This window comes from Schistocerca serialis, unplaced genomic scaffold (genome assembly GCF_023864345.2).
Source record: "Schistocerca serialis cubense isolate TAMUIC-IGC-003099 unplaced genomic scaffold, iqSchSeri2.2 HiC_scaffold_1370, whole genome shotgun sequence".
Taxonomy (NCBI): Eukaryota; Metazoa; Arthropoda; class Insecta; order Orthoptera; family Acrididae; genus Schistocerca; species Schistocerca serialis.
Genome location: NW_026047592.1, coordinates 14,977,999 through 15,001,868, shown reverse-complemented (window position 1 = coordinate 15,001,868; position 23,870 = coordinate 14,977,999).

The following is a 23,870-nucleotide window of genomic DNA, read 5'->3' as shown; positions in this document are numbered from 1 at the left end:
AATGGTCGTTCTCCTGTGAGTTTAGATTATCGAATCCGACGCAAAAATGATAGTTAATTGCAACGTTCAGGGCCTCCTAATGCCGATGGCACACTCAAATTGCGTCGTGATTCAATACATCGGCCACCAGCCGACTTGTCTCCAAGGGTCTATAGCTGCCTCGGCCACCTTATGGTCGTTCTCCTGTGAGTCTAGAATTTCTAATCCGACCCAAAAATGATAGTTAATTGTAACGTTCAGGGCCCTGTAATGAGGATGGAACACTCAAATCGCGTCGAGATTCAATACATCGTCCTCCAGCCGACTTGTCTCCATGGGTCTATTGCTGCCTCGGGCACCTAATGGTCGTTCTCCTGTGAGTTTAGATTATCGAATCCGACGCAAAACTGATATTTAATTGTAACGTTTAGGGCCTTGTAATGGCGATGGGACACTCAAATTGCGTCGAGATTCAATTCATCGTCCTCCAGCCGACTTGTCTCCAAGGGTCTAATGCTGCCTCGGGCAGCTTATGGTCGTTCTCCTGTGAGTTTAGATTATCGAATCCGACGCTAAAATTATAGTTAATTGTAACGTTTAGGGCCCCCTAATGACGACACAACACTCAAATTGCGTCGATATTCAATTCATCGGCCTCCAGCCGACTTGTCTCCAAGGGTCTGTTGCTGCCTCGCTCACCATATGATCCTTCTCCTGTGAGTCTAGATTTTCGAATCCGACGCAAAAATGATAGTTAATTGTAACGTTCAGGGCCTTGTAATGGCGATGGAACACTCAAATTGCGTCGAGATTCAATACATCGTCCTCCAGCCGACTTGTCTCCAAGGGTCTAATGCTGCCTCGGGCACCTTATGGTCGTTCTCCTGTGAGTTTAGATTATCGAATCCGACGCTAAAATTATAGTTAATTGTAACGTTTAGGGCCTCCTAATGACGACACAACACTCAAATTGCGTCGATATTCAATTCATCGGCCTCCAGCCGACTTGTCTCCAAGGGGCTGTTGCTGCCTCGGACACCATATGATCCGTCTCCTGTGAGTCTAGATTTTCGAACCCGACGCAAAAATGATAGTGAATAGTAACGTTCAGCGCCTCCTGATGACGATAGAACTCTCAAATTGCGTCGAGATTCAATACATCGTCCTCCAGCCGACTTGTCTCCAAGGGTCTGTTGCTGCCTCGGGCACCTTATGGTCGTTCTCCTGTGAGTTTAGATTTTCGAATCCGACGAAAAACTGATAGTTAATTGTAACATTCAGGGCCTCCTAATGACGATGGAACACTCATTTTGCGTCGCGATCATATACATCGTATTCCAACCGACTTGTCTCCAAGGGTCAATAGCTGCCTCGGGCACCTTATGGTCCTTCTCCTGTGAGTCTAGATTTTCGAATCCGACGCAAAAATGATAGTGAATTGTAACGCTCAGCGCCTCCTAATGACGATAGAAGACTCAAATTGCGTCGCGATCCAATATATCGTCCTCCAGCCGACTTGTCTCCAAGGGTCTATTGCTGCCTCGGGCACCTTATGGTCGTTCTCCTGTGAGTCTAGATTTTCGAATCCGACGCAAAAATGATAGCTAATTGTAACGTTCAGGGCCTTGTAATGAGGATGGAACACTCAAATTGCGTCGAGATTCAATACATCGGCCTCCAGCCGACTTGTTTCCGTGGGTCTATTGCTGCCTCGGGCACCTTATGGTCGTTCTCCTGTTGGTTTAGATTATCGAATCCGACGCAAAAATGATAGTTAATTGCAACGTTCAGGGCCGCCTAATGCCGGTGGAACACTCAAATTGCGTCGAGATTCAATACATCGGCCACCAGCCGAATTGTCTCCAAGGGTCTATTGCTGCCTCGGGCACCTTATGGTCGTTCTCCTGTGAGTTTAGATTATCGAATCCGACGCAAAAATGATAGTTAATTGTAACGTTTAGGGCCTTGTAATGACGATGGGACACTCAAATTGCGTCGAGATTCAATACATCGTCCTCCAGCCGACTTGTCTCCAAGGATCTAATGCTGCCTCGGGCTCCTTATGGTCGTTCTCCTGTGAGTTTAGATTATGGAATCCGACGCAAAAATGATAGTTAATTGTAACGTTTAGGGCCTCCTAATGACGATGGAACACTCAAATTGCGTCGTTATTCAATACATCGGCCTCCAGCCGACTTGTCTCCAAGGGTCTGTTGCTGCCTCGGGCACCTTATGGTCGTTCTCCTGTGAGTTTAGATTTTCGAATCCGACGAAAAACTGATAGTTAATTGTAACATTCAGGGACTCCTAATGACGATAGAACACTCATTTTGCGTCGCGATCCAATACATCGTCCTCCAACCGACTTGTCTCCAAGGGGCAATAGCTGCCTCGGGCACCGTATGGTCGTTCCCCTGTGAGTTTACATTATCGAATCCGACGCAAAAATGATAGTTAATTGTAACGTTTAGGGCCTCCTAATGACGATGGGACACTCAAATTGCGTCGAGATTCAATACATCGTCCTCCAGCCGACTTGTCTCCTAGGGGACATTGCTGTCTCTGGCAGAATATGATCCATCTCCTATGAGTCTAGATTTTCGAATCCGACGCAAAAATGATAGTGAATTGTAACGTTCAGCGCCTCCTAATGACGATAGAAGACTCAAATTGCGTCGGGATTCAATACATCGTCCTCCAGCTGATTTGTCTCCAAAGGGATATTGCTGCCTCGGGCACCAAATGGTTCGTCTGCTGTGAGTCTAGATTTTCGAATCCGACGAAAAACTGATAGTTAATTGTAACATTCAGGGCCTCCTAATGACGATGGAACACTCAAATTGCGCCTCGATCCAATACATCGTCCTCCAGCCGACTTGTCTCCAAGGATCTAATGCTGCCTCGGGCACTTTATGGTCGTTCTCTTGTAAGTCTAGATTTTCGAATCCGAAGCAAAAATGATAGTTAATTGTAACGTTCAGGGCGTCCTAATGCCGATGGAACACTCAAATTGCGTCGAGATTCAATACATCGGCCTCCAGCCGACTTGTCTCCAAGGGTATATTGCTGCCTCGGGCACCTTATGGTCGCTCTCCTGTGAGTCTAGATTTTCGAATCCGACGCAAAAATGATAGTTAATTGTAACGTTTAGGGCCTTGTAATGGCGATGGGACACTCAAATTGCGTCGAGATTCAATTCATCGTCCTCCAGCCGACTTGTCTCCAAGGGTCTAATGCTGCCTCGGGCAGCTTATGGTCGTTCTCCAGTGAGTTTAGATTATCGAATCCGACGCTAAAATTATAGTTAATTGTAACGTTTAGGGCCCCCTAATGACGACACAACACTCAAATTGCGTCGATATTCAATTCATCGGCCTCCAGCCGACTTGTCTCCAAGGGTCTGTTGCTGCCTCGCTCACCATATGATCCTTCTCCTGTGAGTCTAGATTTTCGAATCCGACGCAAAAATGATAGTTAATTGTAACGATCAGGGCCTTGTAATGGCGATGGAACACTCAAATTGCGTCGAGATTCAATACATCGTCCTCCAGCCGACTTGTCTCCAAGGGTCTAATGCTGCCTCGGGCACCTTATGGTCGTTCTCCTGTGAGTTTAGATTATCGAATCCGACGCTAAAATTATAGTTAATTGTAACGTTTAGGGCCTCCTAATGACGACACAACACACAAATTGCGTCGATATTCAATTCATCGGCCTCCAGCCGACTTGTCTCCAAGGGTCTGTTGCTGCCTCGGGCACCATATGATCCTTCTCCTGTGAGTCTAGATTTTCGAATCCGACGCAAAAATGATAGTGAATAGTAACGTTCAGCGCCTCCTGATGACGATAGAACTCTCAAATTGCGTCGAGATTCAATACATCGTCCTCCAGCCGACTTGTCTCCAAGGGTCTGTTGCTGCCTCGCGCACCTTATGGTCGTTCTCCTGTGAGTTTAGATTTTCGAATCCGACGAAAAACTGATAGTTAATCGTAACATTCAGGGCCTCCTAATGACGATGGAACACTCAATTTGCGTCGCGATCATATACATCGTCCTCCAACCGACTTGTCTCCAAGGGTCAATAGCTGCCTCGGGCACCTTATGGTCGTTCTCCTGTGAGTTTAGATTATCGAATCCAACGCAAAAATGATAGTTAATTATAACGTTCAGGGCCTCCTAATGCCGATGGAACACTGAAATTGTGTCGAGATTCAATACATCGGCCTCCAGCCGACTTGTCTCCAAGGGGATATCGCTGACTCGGGCACCACATGGTCCTTCTCCTGTGAGTCTAGATTTTCGAATCCGACGCAAAAATGATAGTGAATTGTAACGCTCAGCGCCTCCTAATGACGATAGAAGACTCAAATTGCGTCGCGATCCAATATATCGTCCTCCAGCCGACTTGTCTCCAAGGGTCTGTTGCTGCCTCGGGCAGCTTATGGTCGTTCTCCTGTGAGTTTAGATTGTCGAATCCGACGCAAAAATGATAGTTAATTGCAACGTTCAGGGCCTCCTAATGCCGATGGCACACTCAAATTGCATCGAGATTCAATACATCGGCCACCAGCCGACTTGTCTCCAAGGGTCTATTGCTGCCTCGGCCACCTTATGGTCGTTCTCCTGTGAGTCTAGATTTTCGAATCCGACCCAAAAATGATAGTTAATTGTAACGTTCAGGGCCTTGTAATGAGGATGGAACACTCAAATTGCGTCGAGATTCAATACATCGGCCTCCAGCCGACTTGTCTCCATGGGTCTAATGCTGCCTCGGGCACCTAATGGTCGTTCTCCTGTGAGTTTAGATTATCGAATCCGACGCAAAAATGATAGTTAATTGCAACGTTCAGGGCCTCCTAATGCCGATGGCACACTCAAATTGCATCGAGATTCAATACATCGGCCACCAGCCGACTTGTCTCCAAGGGTCTATTGCTGCCTCGGCCACCTTATGGTCGTTCTCCTGTGAGTCTAGATTTTCGAATCCGACCCAAAAATGATAGTTAATTGTAACGTTCAGGGCCTTGTAATGAGGTTGGAACACTCAAATTGCGTCGAGATTCAATACATCGGCCTCCAGCCGACGTGTCTCCATGGGTCTATTGCTGCCTCGGGCACCTAATGGTCGTTCTCCTGTGAGTTTAGATTATCGAATCCGACGCAAAACTGATATTTAATTGTAACGTTTAGGGCCTTGTAATGGCGATGGGACACTCAAATTGCGTCGAGATTCAATTCATCGTCCTCCAGCCGACTTGTCTCCAAGGGTCTAATGCTGCCTCGGGCAGCTTATGGTCGTTCTCCTGTGAGTTTAGATTATCGAATCCGACGCTAAAATTATAGTTAATTGTAACGTTTAGGGCCCCCTAATGACGACACAACCCTCAAATTGCGTCGATCTTCAATTCATCGGCCTCCAGCCGACTTGTCTCCAAGGGTCTGTTGCTGCCTCGGGCACCATATGATCTCTCTCCTGAGAGTCTAGATTTTCGAATCCGACGCAAAAATGATAGTTAATTGTAACGTTCAGGGCCTTGTAATGGCGATAGAACACTCAAATTGCGTCGAGATTCAATACATCGTCCTCCAGCCGACTTATCTCCAAAGGTCTGTTGCTGCCTCGGGCAGCTTATGGTCGTTCTCCTGTGAGTTTAGATTTTCGAATCCAACGCAAAAATGATAGTCAATTGTAACGTTCAGGGCCTCCTAATGCCGATGGAACACTCAAATTGCGTCGAGATTCAATACATCGGCCTCCAGGCGACTTGTCTCCAAGGGTATATTGCTGCCTCGGGCACCTTATGGTCGTTCTCCTGTGAGTATAGATTTTCGAATCCGACGCAAAAATGATAGTTAATTGTAACGTTCAGGGCCTTGTAATGACGATGGAACACTCAAATTGCGTCGAGATTCAATACATCGGCCTCCAGCCGACTTGTTTCCATGGGTCTATTGCTGCCTCGGGCACCATATGATCCTTCTCCTGTGAGTCTAGATTTTCGAATCCGACGCAAAAATGATAGTTAATTGTAACGTTTAGGGGCTCCTAATGACGATGGGACACTCAAATTGCGTCGAGATTCAATACATCGTCCTCCAGCCGACTTGTCTCCTAGGGGACATTGCTGTCTCTGGCAGATTATGATCCTTCTCCTGTGAGTCTAGATTTTCGAATCCGACGCAAAAATGATAGTTAATTGTAACGTTCAGGGCCTTGTAATGGCGATGGAACACTCAAATTGCGTCGAGATTCATTACATCGTCCTCCAGCCGACTTGTCTCCAAGGGTCTGTTGCTGCCTCGGGCAGCTTATGGTCGTTCTCCTGTTGGTTTAGATTATCGAATCCGACGCAAAAATGATAGTTAATTGCAACGTTCTGGGCCTCCTAATGCCGATGGAACACTCAAATTGCGTCGAGATTCAATACATCGGCCACCAGCCGACTTGTCTCCAAGGGTCTATTTACTGCCTCGGGCACCTTATGGTCGTTCTCCTGTGAGTTTAGATTTTCGAATCCGACGAAAAACTGATAGTTAATTGTAACATTCAGGGACTCCTAATGACGATGGAACACTCATTTTGCGTCGCGATACAATACATCGTCCTCCAACCTACTTGTCTCCAAGGGTCAATAGCTGCCTCGGGCACCGTATGGTCGTTCTCCTGTGAGTTTACATTATCGAATCCGACGCAAAAATGATAGTTAATTGTAACGTTTAGGGCCTCCTAATGACGATGGGACACTCAAATTGCGTCGAGATTCAATACATCGTCCTCCAGCCGAATTGTCTCCTAGGGGACATTGCTGTCTCTGGCAGAATATGATCCTTCTCCTGTGAGTCTAGATTTTCGAATCCGACGCAAAAATGATAGTGAATTGTAACGTTCAGCGCCTCCTAATGACGATAGAAGACTCAAATTGCGTCGGGATTCAATACATCGTCCTCCAGCTGATTTGTCTCCAAAGGGATATTGCTGCCTCGTTCACCAAATGGTTCGTCTGCTGTGAGTCTAGATTTTCGAATCCGACGAAAAACTGATAGTTAATTGTAACGTTCAGGGCCTCCTAATGACGATGGAACACTCAAATTGCGCCTCGATCCAATACATCGTCCTCCAGCCGACTTGTCTCCAAGGATCTAATGCTGCCTCGAGCACTTGATGGTCGTTCTCTTGTAAGTCTAGATTTTCGAATCCGACGCAAAAATGATAGTTAATTGTAACGTTCAGGGCCGCCTAATGACGATGGAACTCTCAAATTGCGTCGAGATTCAATACACCGTCTCCAGCCGACTTGTCTCCAAGGGTCTATTGCTGCCTCGGGCACCTTATAGTCGTTCTCCTGTGAGTCTAGATTTTCGAACCCGACGCAAAAATGATAGTTAATTGTAACGTTCAGGGCCTCCTAATGCCGATGGAACACTCAAATTGCGTCGAGATTCAATACATCGGCCTCCAGCCGACTTGTCTCCAAGGGTCTATTGCTGCCTCGGGCACCTTATGGTCGTTCTCCTGTGAGTCTAGATTTTCAAATCCGACGCAAAAATGATAGTTAATTGTAACGTTCAGTGCCTCCTAATGACGATAGAAGACTCAAATTGCGTCGCGATCCAATATATCGTCCTCCAGCCGACTTGTCTCCAAGGGTCCATTGCTGCCTCGGGCACCTTATGGTCGTTCTACTGTGAGTCTAGATTTTCGAATCCGACGCAAAATTGATAGTTAATTGTAACGTTCAGGGCCTTGTAATGGCGATGGAACACTCAAATTGCGTCGAGATTCATTACATCGTCCTCCAGCCGACTTGTCTCCAAGGGTCTGTTGCTGCCTCGGGCAGCTTATGGTCGTTCTCCTGTGAGTTTAGATTATCGAATCCGACGCAAAAATGATAGTTAATTGTAACGTTCAGGGCCTCCTAATGCCGATGGAACACTCAAATTGCGTCGATATTCAATACATCGGCCTCCAGCCGACTTGTCTCCAAGGGTATATTGCTGCCTCGGGCACCTTATGGTCGTTCTCCTGTGAGTCTAGATTTTCGAATCCGACGCAAAAATGATAGTTAATTGTAACGTTCAGGGCCTTGTAATGACGATGGAACACTGAAATTGCGTCGAGATTCAATACATCGGCCTTCAGCCGACTTGTCTCCATGGGTCTATTGCGACCTCGGGCACCTAATGGTCGTTCTCCTGTGAGTTTAGATTATCGAATCCGACGCAAAAATGATAGTTAATTGCAACGTTAAGGGCCTCCTAATGCCGATGGCACACTCAAATTGCGTCGAGATTCAATACATCGGCCACCAGCCGACTTGTCTCCAAGGGTCTATTGCTGCCTCGGCCACCTTATGGTCGTTCTCCTGTGAGTCTAGATTTTCGAATCCGACCCAAAAATGATAGTTAATTGTAACGTTCAGGGCCTTGTAATGAGGATGGAACACTCAAATTGCGTCGAGATTCAATACATCGGCCTCCAGCCGACTTGTCTCCATGGGTCTATTGCTGCCTCGGGCACCTAATGGTCGTTCTCCTGTGAGTTTAGATTATCGAATCCGACGCAAAACTGATATTTAATTGTAACGTTTAGGGCCTTGTAATGGCGATGGGACACTCAAATTGCGTCGAGATTCAATTCATCGTCCTCCAGCCGACTTGTCTCCAAGGGTCTAATGCTGCCTCGGGCAGCTTATGGTCGTTCTCCTGTGAGTTTAGATTATCGAATCCGACGCTAAAATTATAGTTAATTGTAACGTTTAGGGCCCCCTAATGACGACACAACACTCAAATTGCGTCGATATTCAATTCATCGGCCTCCAGCCGACTTGTCTCCAAGGGTCTGTTGCTGCCTCGGTCACCATATGATCTTTCTCCTGTGAGTCTAGATTTTCGAATCCGACGCAAAAATGATAGTTAATTGTAACGTTCAGGGCCTTGTAATGGGGATGGAACACTCAAATTGCGTCGAGATTCATTACATCGTCCTCCAGCCGACTTGTCTCCAAGGGTCTGTTGCTGCCTCGGGCAGCTTATGGTCGTTCTCCTGTTGGTTTAGATTATCGAATCCGACGCAAAAATGATAGTTAATTGCAACGTTCAGGGCCTCCTAATGCCGATGGAACACTCAAATTGCGTCGAGATTCAATACATCGGCCACCAGCCGACTTGTCTCCAAGGGTCTATTGCTGCCTCGGGCACCTTATGGTCGTTCTCCTGTGAGTTTAGATTATAGAATCCGACGCAAAAATGATAGTTAATTGTAACGTTTAGGGCCTTGTAATGACGATGGGACACTCAAATTGCGTCGAGATTCAATACATCGTCCTCCAGCCGACTTGTCTCCAAGGGTCTAATGCTGCCTCGGGCACCTTATGGTCGTTCTCCTGTGAGTTTAGATTATGGAATCCGACGCAAAAATGATAGTTAATTGTAACGTTTAGGGCCTCCTAATGACGATGGAACACTCAAATTGCGTCGTTATTCAATACATCGGCCTCCAGCCGACTTGTCTCCAAGGGTCTGTTGCTGCCTCGGGCACCTTATGGTCGTTCTCCTGTGAGTTTAGATTTTCGAATCCGACGAAAAACTGATAGTTAATTGTAACATTCAGGGACTCCTAATGACGATGGAACACTCATTTTGCGTCGCGATACAATACATCGTCCTCCAAATGACTTGTCTCCAAGGGTCAATAGCTGCCTCGGGCACCGTATGGTCGTTCTCCTGTGAGTTTACATTATCGAATCCGACGCAAAAATGATAGTTAATTGTAACGTTTAGGGCCTCCTAATGACGATGGGACACTCAAATTGCGTCGAGATTCAATACATCGTCCTCCAGCCGAATTGTCTCCTAGGGGACATTGCTGTCTCTGGCAGAATATGATCCTTCTCCTGTGAGTCTAGATTTTCGAATCCGACGCAAAAATGATAGTGAATTGTAACGTTCAGCGCCTCCTAATGACGATAGAAGACTCAAATTGCGTCGGGATTCAATACATCGTCCTCCAGCTGATTTGTCTCCACAGGGATATTGCTGCCTCGGGCACCAAATGGTTCGTCTGCTGTGAGTCTAGATTTTCGAATCCGACGAAAAACTGATAGTTAATTGTAACATTCAGGGCCTCCTAATGACGATGGAACACTCAAATTGCGCCTCGATCCAATACATCGTCCTCCAGCCGACTTGTCTCCAAGGATCTAATGCTGCCTCGGGCACTTTATGGTCGTTCTCTTGTAAGTCTAGATTTTCGAATCCGACGCAAAAATGATAGTTAATTGTAACGTTCAGGGCCGCCTAATGACGATGGAACTCTCAAATTGCGTCGAGATTCAATACACCGTCTCCAGCCGACTTGTCTCCAAGGGTCTATTGCTGCCTCGGGCACCTTATAGTCGTTCTCTTGTAAGTCTAGATTTTCGAATCCGACGCAAAAATGATAGTTAATTGTAACGTTCAGGGCCGCCTAATGACGATGGAACTCTCAAATTGCGGCGAGATTCAATACACCGTCTCCAGCCGACTTGTCTCCAAGGGTCTATTGCTGCCTCGGGCACCTTATAGTCGTTCTCCTGTGAGTCTAGATTTTCGAACCCGACGCAAAAATGATAGTTAATTGTAACGTTCAGGGCCTCCTAATGCCGATGGAACACTCAAATTGCGTCGAGATTCAATACATCGGCCTCCAGCCGACTTGTCTCCAAGGGTCTATTGCTGCCTCGGGCACCTTATGGTCGTTCTCCTGTGAGTCTAGATTTTCAAATCCGACGCAAAAATGATAGTTAATTGTAACGTTCAGGGCCTCCTAATGCCGATGGAACACTCAAATTGCGTCGATATTCAATACATCGGCCTCCAGCCGACTTGTCTCCAAGGGTCTATTGCTGCCTCGGGCACCTTATGGTCGTTCTCCTGTGAGTCTAGATTTTCGAATCCGACGCAAAAATGATAGTTAATTGTAACGTTCAGGGCCTTGTAATGACGATGGAACACTGAAATTGCGTCGAGATTCAATACATCGGCCTTCAGCCGACTTGTCTCCATGGGTCTATTGCTGCCTCGGGCACCTAATGGTCGTTCTCCTGTGAGTTTAGATTATCGAATCCGACGCAAAAATGATAGTTAATTGCAACGTTAAGGGCCTCCTAATGCCGATGGCACACTCAAATTGAGTCGATATTCAATACATCGGCCACCAGCCGACTTGTCTCCAAGGGTCTATTGCTGCCTCGGCCACCTTATGGTCGTTCTCCTGTGAGTCTAGATTTTCGAATCCGACCCAAAAATGATAGTTAATTGTAACGTTCAGGGCCTTGTAATGAGGATGGAACACTCAAATTCCGTCGAGATTCAATACATCTGCCTCCAGCCGACTTGTCTCCATGGGTCTATTGCTGCCTCGGGCACCTAATGGTCGTTCTCCTGTGAGTTTAGATTATCGAATCCGACGCAAAACTGATATTTAATTGTAACGTTTAGGGCCTTGTAATGGCGATGGGACACTCAAATTGCGTCGAGATTCAATTCATCGTCCTCCAGCCGACTTGTCTCCAAGGGTCTAATGCTGCCTCGGGCAGCTTATGGTCGTTCTCCTGTGAGTTTAGATTATCGAATCCGACGCTAAAATTATAGTTAATTGTAACGTTTAGGGCCCCCTAATGACGACACAACACTCAAATTGCGTCGATATTCAATTCATCGGCCTCCAGCCGACTTGTCTCCAAGGGTCTGTTGCTGCCTCGGGCACCATATGATCTTTCTCCTGTGAGTCTAGATTTTCGAATCCGACGCAAAAATGATAGTTAATTGTAACGTTCAGGGCCTTGTAATGGCGATGGAACACTCAAATTGCGTCGAGATTCAATACATCGTCCTCCAGCCGACTTATCTCCAAAGGTCTGTTGCTGCCTCGGGCAGCTTATGGTCGTTCTCCTGTGAGTTTAGATTTTCGAATCCAACGCAAAAATGATAGTTAATTGTAACGTTCAGGGCCTCCTAATGCCGATGGAACACTCAAATTGCGTCGAGATTCAATACATCGGCCTCCAGCCGACTTGTCTCCAAGGGTATATTGCTGCCTCGGGCACCTTATGGTCGTTCTCCTGTGAGTATAGATTTTCGAATCCGACGCAAAAATGATAGTTAATTGTAACGTTCAGGGCCTTGTAATGACGATGGAACACTCAAATTGCGTCGAGATTCAATACATCGGCCTCCAGCCGACTTGTTTCCATGGGTCTATTGCTGCCTCGGGCACCATATGATCCTTCTCCTGTGAGTCTAGATTTTCGAATCCGACGCAAAAATGATAGTTAATTGTAACGTTTAGGGCCTCCTAATGACGATGGGACACTCAAATTGCGTCGAGATTCAATACATCGTCCTCCAGCCGACTTGTCTCCTAGGGGACATTGCTGTCTCTGGCAGAATATGATCCTTCTCCTGTGAGTCTAGATTTTCGAATCCGACGCAAAAATGATAGTTAATTGTAACGTTCAGGGCCTTGTAATGGCGAAGAAACACTCAAATTGCGTCGAGATTCATTACATCGTCCTCCAGCCGACTTGTCTCCAAGGGTCTGTTGCTGCCTCGGGCAGCTTATGGTCGTTCTCCTGTTGGTTTACATTATCGAATCCGACGCAAAAATGATAGTTAATTGCAACGTTCAGGGCCTCCTAATGCCGATGGAACACTCAAATTGCGTCGAGATTCAATACATCGGCCACCAGCCGACTTGTCTCCAAGGGTCTATTGCTGCCTCGGGCACCTTATGGTCGTTCTCCTGTGAGTTTAGATTATAGAATCCGACGCAAAAATGATAGTTTATTGTAACGTTTAGGGCCTTGTAATGACGATGGGACACTCAAATTGCGTCGAGATTCAATACATCGTCCTCCAGCCGACTTGTCTCCAAGGGTCTAATGCTGCCTCGGGCACCTTATGGTCGTTCTCCTGTGAGTTTAGATTATGGAATCCGACGCAAAAATGATAGTTAATTGTAACGTTTAGGGCCTCCTAATGACGATGGAACACTCAAATTGCGTCGTTATTCAATACATCGGCCTCCAGCCGACTTGTCTCCAAGGGTCTGTTGCTGCCTCGGGCACCTTATGGTCGTTCTCCTGTGAGTTTAGATTTTCGAATCCGACGAAAAACTGATAGTTAATTGTAACATTCAGGGACTCCTAATGACGATGGAACACTCATTTTGCGTCGCGATACAATACATCGTCCTCCAACCGACTTGTCTCCAAGGGTCAATAGCTGCCTCGGGCACCGTATGGTCGTTCTCCTGTGAGTTTACATTATCGAATCCGACGCAAAAATGATAGTTAATTGTAACGTTTAGGGCCTCCTAATGACGATGGGACACTCAAATTGCGTCGAGATTCAATACATCGTCCTCCAGCCGAATTGTCTCCTAGGGGACATTGCTGTCTCTGGCAGAATATGATCCTTCTCCTGTGAGTCTAGATTTTCGAATCCGACGCAAAAATGATAGTGAATTGTAACGTTCAGCGCCTCCTAATGACGATAGAAGACTCAAATTGCGTCGGGATTCAATACATCGTCCTCCAGCTGATTTGTCTCCAAAGGGATATTGCTGCCTCGGGCACCAAATGGTTCGTCTGCTGTGAGTCTAGATTTTCGAATCCGACGAAAAACTGATAGTTAATTGTAACATTCAAGGCCTCCTAATGACGATGGAACACTCAAATTGTGCCTCGATCCAATACATCGTCCTCCAGCCGACTTGTCTCCAAGGATCTAATGCTGCCTCGGGCACTTTATGGTCGTTCTCTTGTAAGTCTAGATTTTCGAACCCGACGCAAAAATGATAGTTAATTGTAACGTTCAGGGCCTCCTAATGCCGATGGAACACTCAAATTGCGTCGAGATTCAATACATCGGCCTCCAGCCGACTTGTCTCCAAGGGTCTATTGCTGCCTCGGGCACCTTATGGTCGTTCTCCTGTGAGTCTAGATTTTCAAATCCGACGCAAAAATGATAGTTAATTGTAACGTTCAGTGCCTCCTAATGACGATAGAAGATTCAAATTGCGTCGCGATCCAATATAATGTCCTCCAGCCGACTTGTCTCCAAGGGTCTATTGCTGCCTCGGGCACCTTATGGTCGTTCTCCTGTGAGTCTAGATTTTCGAATCCGACGCAAAATTGATTGTTAATTGTAACGTTCAGGGCCTTGTAATGGCGATGGAACACTGAAATAGCGTCGAGATTCATTACATCGTCCTCCAGCCGACTTGTCTCCAAGGGTCTGTTGCTGCCTCGGGCAGCTTATGGTCGTTCTCCTGTGAGTTTAGATTATCGAATCCGACGCAAAAATGATAGTTAATTGTAACGTTCAGGGCCTCCTAATGCCGATGGAATACTCAAATTGCGTCGATATTCAATACATCGGCCTCCAGCCGACTTGTCTCCAAGGGTATATTGCTGCCTCGGGCACCGTATGGTCGTTCTCCTGTGAGTCTAGATTTTCGAATCCGACGCAAAAATGATAGTTAATTGCAACGCTCAGGGCCTCCTAATGCCGATGGCACACTCAAATTGCGTCGAGATTCAATACATCGGCCACCAGCCGACTTGTCTCCAAGGGTATATTGCTGCCTCGGCCACCTTATGGTCGTTCTCCTGTGAGTCTAGATTTTCGAATCCGACCCAAAATTGATAGTTAATTGTAACGTTCAGGGCCTTGTAATGAGGATGGAACACTCAAATTGCGTCGAGATTCAATACATCGGCCTCCAGCCGACTTGTCTCCATGGGTCTATTGCTGCCTCGGGCACCTAATGGTCGTTCTCCTGTGAGTTTAGATTATCGAATCCGACGCAAAACTGATATTTAATTGTAACGTTTAGGGCCTTGTAATGGCGATGGGACACTCAAATTGCGTCGAGATTCAATTCATCGTCCTCCAGCCGACTTGTCTCCAAGGGTCTAATGCTGCCTCGGGCAGCTTATGGTCGTTCTCCTGTGAGTTTAGATTATCGAATCTGACGCTAAAATTATAGTTAATTGTAACGTTTAGGGCCCCCTAATGACGACACAACACTCAAATTGCGTCGATATTCAATTCATCGGCCTCCAGCCGACTTGTCTCCAAGGGTCTGTTGCTGCCTCGCTCACCATATGATCCTTCTCCTGTGAGTCTAGATTTTCGAATCCGACGCAAAAATGATAGTGAATAGTAACGTTCAGCGCCTCCTGATGACGATAGAACTCTCAAATTGCGTCGAGATTCAATACATCGTCCTCCAGCCGACTTGTCTCCAAGGGTCTGTTGCTGCCTCGGGCACCTTATGGTCGTTCTCCTGTGAGTTTAGATTATCGAATCCGACGCTAAAATTATAGTTAATTGTAACGTTTAGGGCCTCCTAATGACGACACAACACTCAAATTGCGTCGATATTCAATTCATCGGCCTCCAGCCGACTTGTCTCCAAAGGGCTGTTGCTGCCTCGGGCACCATATGATCCTTCTCCTGTGAGTCTAGATTTTCGAATCCGACGCAAAAATGATAGTGAATAGTAACGTTCAGCGCCTCCTGATGACGATAGAACTCTCAAATTGCGTCGAGATTCAATACATCGTCCTCCAGCCGACTTGTCTCCAAGGGTCTGTTGCTGCCTCGGGCACCTTATGGTCGTTCTCCTGAGAGTTTAGATTTTCGAGTCCGACGAAAAACTGATAGTTAATTGTAACATTCAGGGCCTCCTAATGACGATGGAACACTCATTTTGCGTCGCGATCATATACATCGTCCTCCAACCGACTTGTCTCCAAGGGTCAATAGCTGCCTCGAGCACCTTATGGTCGTTCTCCTGTGAGTTTAGATTATCGAATCCGACGCAAAAATGATAGTTAATTATAACGTTCAGGGCCTCCTAATGCCGATGGAACACTCAAATTGTGTCGAGATTCAATACATCGGCCTCCAGCCGACTTGTCTCCAAGGGGATATCGCTGACTCGGGCACCACATGGTCCTTCTCCTGTGAGTCTAGATTTTCGAATCCGACGCAAAAATGATGGTGAATTGTAACGCTCAGCGCCTCCTAATGACGATAGAAGACTCAAATTGCGTCGCGATCCAATATATCGTCCTCCAGCCGACTTGTCTCCAAGGGTCTATTGCTGCCTCGGGCACCTTATGGTCGTTCTCCTGTGAGTCTAGATTTTCGAATCCGACGCAAAATTGATAGTTAATTGTAACGTCCAGGGCCTTGTAATGGCGATGGAACACTCAAATTGCGTCGAGATTCATTACATCGTCCTCCAGCCGACTTGTCTCCAAGGGTCTGTTGCTGCCTCGGGCAGCTTATGGTCGTTCTCCTGTGAGTTTAGATTATCGAATCCGACGCAAAAATGATAGTTAATTGTAACGTTCAGGGCCTCCTAATGCCGATGGAACACTCAAATTGCGTCGAGATTCAATACATCGGCCTCCAGCCGTTTGTCTCCAAGGGTATATTGCTGCCTCGGGCACCTTATGGTCGTTCTCCTGTGAGTCTAGATTTTCGAATCCGACGCAAAAATGATAGTTAATTGTAACGTTCAGGGCCTTGTAATGAGGATGGAACACTCAAATTGCGTCGAGATTCAATACATCGGCCTCCAGCCGACTTGTCTCCATGGGTCTATTGCTGCCTCGGGCACCTAATGGTCGTTCTCCTGTGAGTTTAGATTATCGAATCCGACGCAAAACTGATATATAATTGTAACGTTCAGGGCCTCATAATGCCGATGGAACACTCAAATTGCGTCGAGATTCAATACATCGGCCTCCAGCCGACTTGTCTCCAAGGGTATATTGCTGCCTCGGGCACCTTATGGTCGTTCTCCTGTGAGTCTAGATTTTCGAATCCGACGCAAAAATGATAGTTAATTGTAACGTTCAGGGCCTTGTAATGACGATGGAACACTGAAATTGCGTCGAGATTCAATACATCGGCCTTCAGCCGACTTGTCTCCATGGGTCTATTGCTGCCTCGGGCACCTAATGGTCGTTCTCCTGTGAGTTTAGATTATCGAATCCGACGCAAAAATGATAGATAATTGCAACGTTCAGGGCCTCCTAATGCCGATGGCACACTCAAATTGCGTCGAGATTCAATACATCGGCCACCAGCCGACTTGTCTCCATGGGTCTATTGCTGCCTCGGGCACCTAATGGTCGTTCTCCTGTGAGTTTAGATTATCGAATCCGACGCAAAAATGATAGTTAATTATAACGTTCAGGGCCTCCTAATGCCGATGGAACACTCAAATTGTGTCGAGATTCAATACATCGGCCTCCAGCCGACTTGTCTGCAAGGGGATATCGCTGACTCGGGCACCACATGGTCCTTCTCCTGTGTGTCTAGATTTTCGAATCCGACGCAAAAATGATAGTGAATTGTAACGCTCAGCGCCTCCTAATGACGATAGAAGACTCAAATTGCGTCGCGATCCAATATATCGTCCTCCAGCCGACTTGTCTCCAAGGGTCTATTGCTGCCTCGGGCACCTTATGGTCGTTCTCCTGTGAGTCTAGATTTTCGAATCCGACCCAAAAATGATAGTTAATTGTAACGTTCAGGGCCTTGTAATGAGGATGGAACACTCAAATTGCGTCGAGATTCAATACATCGGCCTCCAGCCGACTTGTCTCCATGGGTCTATTGCTGCCTCGGGCACCTAATGGTCGTTCTCCTGTGAGTTTAGATTATCGAATCCGACGCAAAACTGATATTTAATTGTAACGTTTAGGGCCTTGTAATGGCGATGGGACACTCAAATTGCGTCGAGATTCAATTCATCGTCCTCCAGCCGACTTGTCTCCAAGGGTCTAATGCTGCCTCGGGCAGCTTATGGTCGTTCTCCTGTGAGTTTAGATTATCGAATCCGACGCTAAAATTATAGTTAATTGTAACGTTTAGGGCCCCCTAATGACGACACAACACTCAAATTGCGTCGATATTCAATTCATCGGCCTCCAGCCGACTTGTCTCCAAGGGTCTGTTGCTGCCTCGGGCACCTTATGGTCGTTCTCCTGTGAGTTTAGATTTTCGAATCCGACGAAAAACTGAAAGTTAATTGTAACATTCAGGGCCTCCTAATGACGATGGAACACTCATTTTGCGTCGCGATCATATACATCGTCCTCCAACCGACTTGTCTCCAAGGGTCAATAGCTGCCTCGGGCACCTTATCGTCGTTCTCCTGTGAGTTTAGATTTTCGAATCCGACGCAAAAATGATAGTTAATTATTACGTTCAGGGCCTCCTAATGCCGATGGAACACTCAAATTTTGTCGAGATTCAATACATCGGCCTCCAGCCGACTTGTCTCCAAGGGGATATCGCTGACTCGGGCACCACATGGTCCTTCTCCTGTGAGTCTAGATTTTCGAATCCGACGCAAAAATGATAGTGAATTGTAACGCTCAGCGCCTCCTAATGACGATAGAAGACTCAAATTGCGTCGCGATCCAATATATCGTCCTCCAGCCGACTTGTCTCCAAGGGTCTATTGCTGCCTCGGGCACCTTATGGTCGTTCTCCTGTGAGGCTAGATTTTCGAATCCGACGCAAAATTGATAGTTAATTGTAACGTCCAGGGCCTTGTAATGGCGATGGAACACTCAAATTGCGTCGAGATTCATTACATCGTCCTCCAGCCGACTTGTCTCCAAGGGTCTGTTGCTGCCTCGGGCAGCTTATGGTCGTTCTCCTGTGAGTTTAGATTATCGAATCCGACGCAAAAATGATAGTTAATTGTAACGTTCAGGGCCTCCTAATGCCGATGGAACACTCAAATTGCGTCGAGATTCAATACATCGGCCTCCAGCCGACTTGTCTCGAAGGGTATATTGCTGCCTCGGGCACCTTATGGTCGTTCTCCTGTGAGTCTAGATTTTCGAATCCAACTCAAAAATGATAGTTAATTGTAACGTTCAGGGCCTTGTAATGACGATGGAACACTGAAATTGCGTCGAGATTCAATACATCGGCCTTCAGCCGACTTGTCTCCATGGGTCTATTGCTGCCTCGTGCACCTAATGGTCGTTCTCCTGTGAGTTTAGATTATCGAATCCGACGCAAAATTGATATTTAATTGTAACGTTTAGGGCCTTGTAATGGCGATGGGACACTCAAATTGCGTCGAGATTCAATTCATCGTCCTCCAGCCGACTTGTCTCCAAGGGTCTAATGCTGCCTCGGGCAGCTTATGGTCGTTCTCCTGTGAGTTTAGATTATCGAATCCGACGCTAAAATTATAGTTAATTGTAACGTTTAGGGCCCCCTAATGACGACACAACACTCAAATTGCGTCGATATTCAATTCATCGGCCTCCAGCCGACTTGACTCCAAGGGTCTGTTGCTGCCTCGGGCACCATATGATCCTTCTCCTGTGAGTCTAGATTTTCGAATTCGACGCAAAAATGATAGCTAATTGTAACGTTCAGGGCCTTGTAATGGCGATGGAACACTCAAATTGCGTCGAGATTCAATACATCGTCCTCCAGCCGACTTGTCTCCAAGGGTCTAATGCTGCCTCGGGCACCTTATGGTCGTTCTCCTGTGAGTTTAGATTATGGAATCCGACGCAAAAATGATAGTTAATTATAACGTTTAGGGCCTCCTAATGACGATGGAACACTCAAATTGCGTCGTTATTCAATACATCGGCCTCCAGCCGACTTGTCTCCAAGGGTCTGTTGCTGCCTCGGGCACCTTATGGTCGTTCTCCTGTGAGTTTAGATTTTCAAATCCGACGAAAAACTGATAGTTAATTGTAACATTCAGGGACTCCTAATAACGATGGAACACTCATTTTGCGTCGCGATACAATACATCGTCCTCCTACCGACTTGTCTCCAAGGGTCTATTGCTGCCTCGGGCACCTTATGGTCGTTCTCCTGTGAGTCTAGATTTTCAAATGCGACGCAAAAATGATAGTTAATTGTAACGTTCAGTGCCTCCTAATGACGATAGAAGACTCAAATTGGGTCGCGATCCAATATATCGTCCTCCAGCCGACTTGTTTCCAAGGGTCTATTGCTGCCTCGGGCACCTTATGGTCGTTCTCCTGTGAGTCTAGATTTTCGAATCCGACGCAAAATTGATAGTTAATTGTAACGTTCAGGGCTTTGTAATGGCGATGGAACACTCAAATTGCGTCGAGATTCATTACATCGTCCTCCTACCGACTTGTCTCCAAGGGTATATTGCTGCCTCGGGCACCTTATGGTCGTTCTCCTGTGAGTCTAGATTTTCGAATCCGACACAAAAATGATAGTTAATTGTAACGTTCAGGGCCTTGTAATGACGATGGAACACTGAAATTGCGTCGAGATTCAATACATCGGCCTTCAGCCGACTTGTCTCCATGGGTCTATTGCTGCCTCGGACACCTAATGGTCGTTCTCCTGTGAGTTTAGATTATCGAATCCGACGCAAAAATGATAGTTAATTGCAACGTTCAGGGCCTCCTAATGCCGATGGCACACTCAAATTGCGTCGAGATTCAATACATCGGCCACCAGCCGACTTGTCTCCAAGGGTCTATTGCTGCCTCGGCCACCTTATGGTCGTTCTCCTGTGAGTCTAGATTTTCGAATCCGACCCAAAAATGATAGTTAATTGTAACGTTCAGGGCCTTGTAATGAGGATGGAACACTCAAATTGCGTCGAGATTCAATACATCGGCCTCCAGCCGACTTGTCTCCATGGGTCTATTGCTGCCTCGGGCACCTAATGGTCGTTCTCCTGTGAGTTTAGATTATCGAATCCGACGCAAAACTGATATTTAATTGTAACGTTTAGGGCCTTGTAATGGCGATGGAACACTCAAATTGTGTCGAGATTCAATACATCGGCCTCCAGCCGACTTGTCTCCAAGGGGATATCGCTGACTCGGGCACCACATGGTCCTTCTCCTGTGAGTCTAGATTTTCGAATCCGACGCAAAAATGATAGTGAATTGTAACGCTCAGCGCCTTCTAATGACGATAGAAGACTCAAATTGCGTCGCGATCCAATATATCGTCCTCGAGCCGACTTGTCTCCAAGGGTCTATTGCTGCCTCGGGCACCTTATGGTCGTTCTCCTGTGTGTCTAGATTTTCGAATCCGACGCAAAATTGATAGTTAATTGTAACGTTCAGGGCCTCCTAATGCCGATGGAACACTCAAATTGCGTCGAGATTCAATACATCGGCCTCCAGCCGACTTGTCTCCAAGGGTATATTGCTGCCTCGGGCACCTTATGGTCGTTCTACTGTGAGTCTAGATTTTCGAATCCGACGCAAAAATGATAGTTAATTGTAACGTTCAGGGCCTTGTAATGACGATGGAACACTGAAATTGCGTCGAGATTCAATACATCGGCCTTCAGCCGACTTGTCTCCATGGGTCTATTGCTGCCTCGGGCACCTAATGGTCGTTCTCCTGTGAGTTTAAATTATCGAATCCGACGCAAACATGATAGTTAATTGCAACGTTCAGGGCCTCCTAATGCCGATGGCACACTCAAATTGCGTCGAGATTCAATACATCGGCCACCAGCCGACTTGTCTCCAAGGGTCTATTTGCTGCCTCGGCCACCTTATGGTCGTTCTCCTGTGAGACTAGATTTTCGAATCCGACGCAAAAATGATAGTTCATTGTAACGTTCATGGCCTCCTAATGCCGATGGAACTCTCAAATTGCGTCGAGATTCAATACATCGGCCTCCAGCGGACTTGTCTCCAAGGAGATATTGCTGTCTCGAGCACCGTATGAACTTCTCCTGTGAGTAGATTTTCGAATCCGACGCGTAAATGATAGTTAATTGTAGCGTTCACGGCCTTCTAATGACGATGGGCCACTCATTTTGCGTCGCGATCCAATACATCGTCCTCCAACCGACTTGTCTCCAAGGGTCAATAGCTGCCTCGGGCCCCGTATGGTCGTACCCCTGTGAGTTTAGATTATCGAATCCGACGCAAAAATGATAGTTAATTGTAACGTTCAGCGCCTCCTAATGACGATGGAAGACTCAAATTGCCTCGGGATTCAATACATCGTCCTCCAGCCGACTTGTCTCCAAGGGTCTAATGCTGCCTCGGGCACCTTATGGTCGTTCTCCTGTGAGTTTAGATTATCGAATCCGACGCTAAAATTATAGTTAATTGTAACGTTTAGGGCCCCCTAATGACGACACAACACTCAAATTGCGTCGATATTCAATTCATCGGCCTCCAGCCGACTTGTCTCCAAGGGTCTGTTGCTGCCTCGGGCACCATATGATCCTTCTCCTGTGAGTCTAGATTTTCGAATCCGACGCAAAAATGATAGTTAATTGTAACGTTCAGGGCCTTGTAATGGCGATGGAACACTCAAATTGCGTCGAGATTCAATCCATCGGCCTCCAGCCGACTTGTCTCCAAGGGTATATTGCTGCCTCGGGCACCTTATGGTCGTTCTCCTGTGAGCCTAGATTTTCGAATCCGACGCAAAAATGATAGTTAATTGCAACGTTCAGGGCCTCCTAATGCCGGTGGAACACTCAAATTGCGTCGAGATTCAATACATCGGCCACCAGCCGAATTGTCTCCAAGGGTCTATTGCTGCCTCGGGCACCTTATGGTCGTTGTCCTGTGAGTTTAGATTATCGAATCCGACGCAAAAATGATAGTTAATTGTAACGTTTAGGGCCTTGTAATGACGATGGGACACTCAAATTGCGTCGAGATTCAATACATCGTCCTCCAGCCGACTTGTCTCCAAGGGTCTAATGCTGCCTCGGGCACCTTATGGTCGTTCTCCTGTGAGTTTAGATTATGGAATCCGACGCAAAAATGATAGTTAATTGTAACGTTTAGGGCCTCCTAATGACGATGGAACACTCAAATTGCGTCGTTATTCAATACATCGGCCTCCAGCCGACTTGTCTCCAAGGGTCTAATGCTGCCTCGGGCACCTTATGGTCGTTCTCCTGTGAGTTTAGATTATCGAATCCGACGCAAAAATGATAGTTAATTGTAACGTTTAGGGCCTCCTAATGACGATGGGACACTCAAATTGCGTCGAGATTCAATACATCGTCCTCCAGCCGACTTGTCTCCTAGGGGACATTGCTGTCTCTGGCAGAATATGATCCTTCTCCTGTGAGTCTAGATTTTCGAATCCGACGCAAAAATGATAGTGAATTGTAACGTTCAGCGCCTCTTAATGACGATAGAAGACTCAAATTGCGTCGGGATTCAATACATCGTCCTCCAGCTGATTTGTCTCCAAAGGGATATTGCTGCCTCGGGCACCAAATGGTTCGTCTGCTGTGAGTCTAGATTTTCGAATCCGACGAAAAACTGATAGTTAATTGTAACATTCAGGGCCTCCTAATGACGATGGAACACTCAAATTGCGCCTCGATCCAATACATCGTCCTCCAGCCGACTTGTCTCCAAGGATCTAATGCTGCCTCGGGCACTTTATGGTCGTTCTCTTGTAAGTCTAGATTTTCGAATCCGAAGCAAAAATGATAGTTAATTGTAACGTTCAGGGACGCCTAATGACGATGGAACTCTCAAATTGCGTCGAGATTCAATACACTGTCTCCAGCCGACTTGTCTCCAAGGGTCTATTGCTGCCTCGGGCACCTTAAAGTCGTTCTCCTGTGAGTCTAGATTTTCGAACCCGACGCAAAAATGATAGTTAATTGTAACGTTCAGGGCCTCCTAATGCCGATGGAACACTCAAATTGCGTCGAGATTCAATACATCGGCCTCCAGCCGACTTGTCTCCAAGGGTCTATTGCTGCCTCCGGCACCTCATGGTCGTTCTCCTGTGAGTCTAGATTTTCAAATCCGACGCAAAAATGATAGTTAATTGTAACGTACTGTGCCTC